The sequence below is a fragment of the Zingiber officinale genome, chromosome 11A (assembly GCF_018446385.1).
Source record: "Zingiber officinale cultivar Zhangliang chromosome 11A, Zo_v1.1, whole genome shotgun sequence".
Taxonomy (NCBI): Eukaryota; Viridiplantae; Streptophyta; class Magnoliopsida; order Zingiberales; family Zingiberaceae; genus Zingiber; species Zingiber officinale.
Genome location: NC_056006.1, coordinates 30,146,067 through 30,152,682, shown reverse-complemented (window position 1 = coordinate 30,152,682; position 6,616 = coordinate 30,146,067). Strand labels below are relative to the sequence as shown.

Sequence of the window (6,616 nt, the reverse complement as noted above, 5' to 3'; positions counted from 1 at the left end):
ATTAAAAAAAATTGACAATATGAATAAAAAAGGATGTTCTTTTAATTTTTTCCTGCCAACAAAATATGACTTTTTGTATACTTATTGATTTATAGTTTGTAATAAAGAAATTATTGCGTATTATTATTGACTTTCATTTTATATACGATAATTTATCAAAAGACATACATGGTATAATATATTTATCAAAAGACGTATCATCGTTTTGTATATATTAAAAGACGCAGATAAATGATGTGTAATATCCAATATAACCCTCCCGCCAATCTTCTCTGTTCAGTAGTCAAGTTCCCAAGCATCTGAACCACTTTTTGAATAACTTTGATTTTAAAAAAATAACTTCGATCATTTGTTTACCTCCCTCCTTCGTAACATGCGAATGCAGATCCAATTCTATGGAGAAATCTTCCCTCTTGTGAAACCCTAGTTTAGTGACCTCAAGTGTTTCTCAAGCGGTATCAAGCATTTCGGTGCTAAAAGTCAGGACTGTTCGCGAGACGCCAGTGAAGGGTTCTAGGGTTTATGTCAATCATCTCGTCTCATAATGCCCAAAGAAGTCGATCCTCTCCACATCAATTAGCTGTAAAGGTATCATTTTACAAACTCTGCGATTTTGAGAAACTCAACTAGTATGATTAAACTTTTTAAATTTTTATAAAATGTAGGGTTCAGTTGATGTTGGACAGAAACTGCATTGGAACAGTATCCTAGGTCACTTTAAAAGTTTTTTTCAAGCATCCACGAAGAAAGGAACGCATCAAGGGTCTGTTATTTTACATGACCGACACATAGCGTTGATCAAACAGTTACCCTTTAGTATTGTTTTTGGACATACAAGATATACAGCACATCCGTGGGATTTTGGCCAATATATTTCAAAATTGGGATTCAAGTAGTCAAACCTTTAGATTCTCAGGTACAATATATAATTTCGTATTTTAATCACAAAATAGTTGTATTGTAAAATTAAATCTCTAGCTAAACGTAGGCATGATACGATATCACATCAGGGCCATTGTGAGCCTGATACGATGTCATATTAGGCCCAACGTGGGTCTGATACGTTACAATAGCAACTAACCAAGTAAACACTGTTATCTTCTAATAGTTAGTTAGTACTAACAGTTAAACTGTAAAATATGGTACCAAAACTAATAATTAAATAATACGGTTTAATAGACGAATTACCTTAACAGAATTTTTAGAAATTTTCAAGAATTTTCTGGAAATTTTTCGGAGCTCGTATGACGAGTTTAAGAGGATGCATATATAAACTTGGGAAAAGCCTATTTGTAATACTAAAAATTGGGAGTTGATTGAGGAATAAACTTAGGTTTTGATTGCCTAAACCGAAGTTCAATTTATAAAAACCTATTACTGTCGTGCCCTAGCCGAACTCCTTTTCTTCCCCTCTCTTCATCTCGCATCTCTCCGCCGAACCGAGCCCTTCGTCTCCCCCAACCTGGTGGCACCGCCACGCGACGCCTCCTCTCCCGCGCGTACAAAACCATCGGCCAAGTTTCTTCTCCTCCTTTGCATCGTCTCGCCACTCTCCCTTCTTCCCTCTGCATCGCTGCCCGATTCGCCGAACAACACCGATACTGTGAGCCACCGAACCTCTCCCTCACGCTGCGCCACCCCTACTGGATCGCTACCGCCCGATCGCGCTGGTAGCCACCACCGATCCGTGCCCTAAGCACCATCTCATCTCATTAACACCGGCTGCCCAAGCCTTGATCCGGTTGTCGTCCATTCGTTCCTGGCCGCAATCACTCACCGGAAGCCAAGCACACGAGCTTCCTTGTTCGGCTATGCCTATCTTTCAGCCTGATTCCCCCTTCACCAGAGCAGGCCACGACCAATGCCACGGCGACCGCGATCTGCCACCAATCTGATTAGTCGGATGCTACGAGATGTTGTCGATCCTCTTTCTTGACCACCATGGTAATCCATAGGTCGAGGTGTGTGCTTTTGCTATCAACAACCGCTTTCTATAGGGTCTCCGGCACAGAGAAAGTTGTCAGCACAAGCTTAGGGTAAGATATGTTAGTTATTTGATGGTGGAGATCTTGATTCAATTTTAGATAGGATTGTATGTGCTAATTGTTTCACGGGTCACAATGGCTCCGTCCATGGTTTTTCCGGCAACAACTTCTCCTAGGACGAACCACTTTGTTCTAGCAGCAAGTTGTCTCCGGATGTGGATCACCGGCTGAGGCTTCAGAATTGGGTAAGTTTTAGTGTTGATTCTTGATGGTTATTTCATAGTTGATCGATGGATTGGATTAGTGAGGTTAATCGATAGTTAGGGTTAATGTTTATATTGATTAGGGTTTTCCCTAACTAGTTTTGGGGATTTTATTTAACTAGTTCATTCATAAGAACTTAGCTAAATAAAAATACATGGATGCAAGACTCTATTGAGACGGCATCACGACGGGGGATCTATCTGATACGATCTCCATTTTTTAGGCGGGTACCTTTGACTTATCTTTTTGATATTGTCATTCTGATATGCTTAGTGAGTTATAACTAGTAGTAATAGTTATGCTTATATCTGCTTGGTATGTCACTACTTGATACCCGCAGTATACCTATTTTGTTATCTGTTGTGCATTTATGTGTATGCCCTTTTCGATTCTTGCCATGTGTACTTATGTAGTGACATACAATATGTTACCGGATACATGTCTAACTACTAGATATACTTGGCTTATGTACCCAGTTTTATTACTTGGCATGTGTACCTAGGTTTATTACTTGGCATGTGTACCTGGGTTTATTACTTAGCATGTGTACCTAGGTTTATTATCTAGCATGTGTATCTAGACCATTGTTATGGACTTGGTTTTCCTTTTTGATACACATTATGAGGAGGCTAGTATTTTCAGGATTTACATGCTTAGTGTCATGCACCATTTAGCATAATTGCAGGTTATATGATTGTAGGCTCTATTGTTGTTGAGCACATCGCAAGTTACAAACCTGCACACACACAACCACTCATGGGTTAGTGGTATTTCAGACAGGGTGTGTGTGAGTTTGCTCTGTCAGGGCTCCGCTGGTTCGCTCATGGATAGCGATGACTGCAGCGTGGTAGCGGACAGGGATCTCTCCTCTTGACTATGACACAGGGAGATGAGAGCTTTGGCTCCCCCACTATGTTTGGGGTAGGAGGATAAGTGTACTCCGACAGCATCCTACCCACTCGGTCACTTAGGAGTAGTGATGACAAAGTGCACAGTTGGCATAGCCCTACCCACTCGATCTCACCATCGTGTGTGAGGTGGTTGACTGGCGTCAGGGGTGACCATATCATTTGCATCATATACATGGATTATATTTATTGTTTATGATTACTGCATATTGGATGTTGCATTTTTGTGGTTGCATATGATTGGCATGCATATAGGAGACATGAGGTATTTGATCTGACGACCCTTTTATCCGGATAGGAGGTTCTGGTGAGTGTAGTTTCTTTGTTTGTTCAATTTTTGCATTTTCTATTATTGATCAGGAGACTATATCCATGATTATTACTGATAGTTATATCTTATTATGTATATTAGCTTGATACCCGCTGAGTTCTTGAACACACCCTGTTGCTTATTTCCTAATTCAGATTGAAGCCGTCAGGAGGTTCCAGTCGCTAGTTCCCACACCGTGTTGTGACGATTTTCTATTTTCAATCTTTATTTTCTTGTTATGTATATACATACTGGTGATGCGTGTGTCTTGCACTCGTGTATTTCATATCATGATTCGAGTATGATGCCCATGTTTTCCGTTGCGGTAGTTTTTACGTTGTGGGTTGTGTTTTCCTCGTTGTAGTGGAGTAGGTTTTTATTAAACTACGCGGTTGTGATTGTCAACCAGAGGTTGTACTATATAAACTGTGTGGATTGTTTATTTAATTATTGTATATGTTCTGATCGTGTTGGCCGAGGATTGAGAGGCCCTGAAGGCTTGTAGACAAGTTTTAAATTGTCATCCGTACAGGGGAGATGTTGCCAAAATTTCACCGGAAAGGACTCCCCCAGGGCGTGACATAAACAGTTAAGAATAATTTATAGTTGATTATATTAATTTGAAATAATATCAAATTCAGAGAGAGGATATTTAAAAACGACTTTCAAATCTTTGCTTTGAATATATATTTCTCAAAAATGTTTTTTTTAAATATTTCTAAAATATGTTTTTCGAAACCACACCTATAGTTTTCTATTTTGAAAATCCTTCTTGACACATTTTGAAATATCCAATGTTTTGCAAAATTCTAACGGTTTTGAAAACTGACTACTTTAATTTTTGTAAACGACTTTTAAACAAACTTGAAAAGTATTCCTTGAATTTTTTTTTTAAAAAAAATCATTCTCACAAAACCTATTTTAAATTTTCCTTAAAAATTTTTCATGATTAAAGCATTTTCAAAATATTTTTTAAAAACTTTCCTATCCAAAGTATTTTGAAAAGCTAGTACGCGTTGAAAATTATTTCTTAATAGCTATTTATGTAAAAGGTTAAAAGTATTTAAAACTCCCCCGATAACTCTGAAATTTTTATTATTGCTAAAATATCACTACTTTTTCAATCAGGTTAAACAAGTTTTTTTTGTATTGTCTTATTTACTCTTGTTTTTTTTATGAATGTCAAAGGAGAAGGGTTAGGGGGATTAAATTAGCAAACCAAAGAAAAATCAGAACAACTTAAATCCCACAACAAAAGCTAATTTACTCATATTTTTTAAGCTTACTTTGCTTACTTTGCATATTTTTTTCTAATTTAACTCAAGTTGTCATTGCATCAAAAAGGAGGAGATTGTTGGTGCAATTTGCACTAACAATCTAACTCAGGTTTTGATGAATGACAAGTTAAGTTAGGTTCTGTTGTGATCTAACCACATGATTAAATATGCAGTACGAAGTCCAGATAGGTCATAGCAGGAAATCCAGCTACGTCAACGGTCCTACCAGATAGCTAGTACGAAGTCTTGATAGGTCGACGGACTGATCGGATATCTGGTGAGAAGTCCAGCTAGGTCAACAGGCCGACCGAATAGTTGGCATGAAGTTCAGACAGGTTGACGAGCTGACCGGATGTCTGGCAAGTTGGTAAGTTAAGGTAAGTCACTTGAGGAGAGTGACCTTGTGAGGGTGTGTCCCTGTTACGGAGACAGTAGGCGTCGGTCCATGTTAGATCCATTTCGGATCCCTAATCTGAGACCTTGACTAGTTTCTGGTCCTGGGAGGACAGAAATTAATTATATTGCTCATTATTATTGTGCTAACATTTTGTCTTACAGGTTATCATTTTTTGTTATTTGGACTAACATTGTTTTGCAGGATAAAGGAAAAAATTTATCTTCGGATGAACAGTGTCCGAAGGCGCCTTCAAGTAGTGAAGGCGTTTTCATACTATTCATAGAAGGCACCTTCCATGATTATGGAAGGTGCCTTCTCCAGGATAAAATTTAACTTGTTCGGCGATAAGCTTCAACAAAGTTCGAGAAAGATTTTGGCTCATTGAAGGCACCTTCTACACCTATGGAAGCCGCCTTCCACAACCTATATAAGGCAGGCTCGACAAAGCAACCTTCAACAATACTTATACAAGCTAATACACGTCCATTTGAAATTCCGACTGCTCCGGGCTCCTGCTACGACCCTGTTGAGAAGCTGCTGCACCCTACAACTGTTCCGAGGACTTCTAATCATGATCGGTAGACCGACATCGATACACGAACAAGTCACTTTGATCCTAAGTGTCGATAACATTTTTATTGTACTTAAATTCTGCAATCGGGAAGTGCAGTCTGTTGCACTTCACCTATCTTCTTTGTACTCGATTATGTCTTCCGGATATACCGGAAGAGATTTTTAGTAGATTACCTATCAATAGGTTCACGAAACCTGGTCTTGGAGTAAGAGTCATCGAAGGCTCCGAACCAAGTAAAACCTCCCATGTTTTCTTGTTTTCCGCTGTGTACTTAATTTTAGGAAAGTTTTAAGACACGTGATTCATCCCCCAATCTCACGTGCATCTCGATCCAACAAAAATAATTTCCAAAACTTTGTCTTGGGGTAAGTTGTGTGGGAGATAAAGAAATGAGGATATTTTTACCGATTTCAAAAAAAGTAATAAAATAATTAAAAAAATAATAATAATAAATATTACAATAAATTTTAGCAAATGAGATATTTTATTTGTTCTTATCAATGGTGAAAATTTGAAAACGAAAAAAATGAGAATTTTTTGGAAGGAAAAAATGAAAGGCGTAAGAATAATTTCTAATAAAAAATGATAAATAATTTATTCTTTTAAAAAAGAACCCTCTTTGCCTAATTGGTGGTTGCACCAATTCAGAGTGGTACCCGCTCTGATACCACTTGTAGGATCGGAAAGACGCTAGTAGGGGGTGAATAATGATCATCGAAAATCGAGAGCAAATTGAATCGAAGTATGTAACGGAAGAAAATAAAATAATACTAGCAAACTAAGTTTTACTTGGTTCGATTCTAAGGCTCGTACTTGTCAAGTGCTTTCGTTGAGCAATCCACTAATAGTTCTTAAAAAGTGTTACAAGAGTTAAATACAAGAACTAGAAATAAAAGTTACT

At 37.9% G+C, this 6,616-nt stretch overlaps 1 long non-coding RNA gene across 1 annotated transcript; it reads left to right on the top strand.

Annotated features, from left to right (window-relative positions):
• Positions 1–1,176: 1,176 nt before the first annotated feature.
• Positions 1,177–3,945, top strand: LOC122032318. Its single transcript, XR_006126037.1, has 2 exons — positions 1,177–2,230; positions 3,623–3,945. It is a non-coding gene; the product is annotated as an uncharacterized LOC122032318 (long non-coding RNA).
• The last annotated feature ends 2,671 nt before the right edge of the window (positions 3,946–6,616 follow it).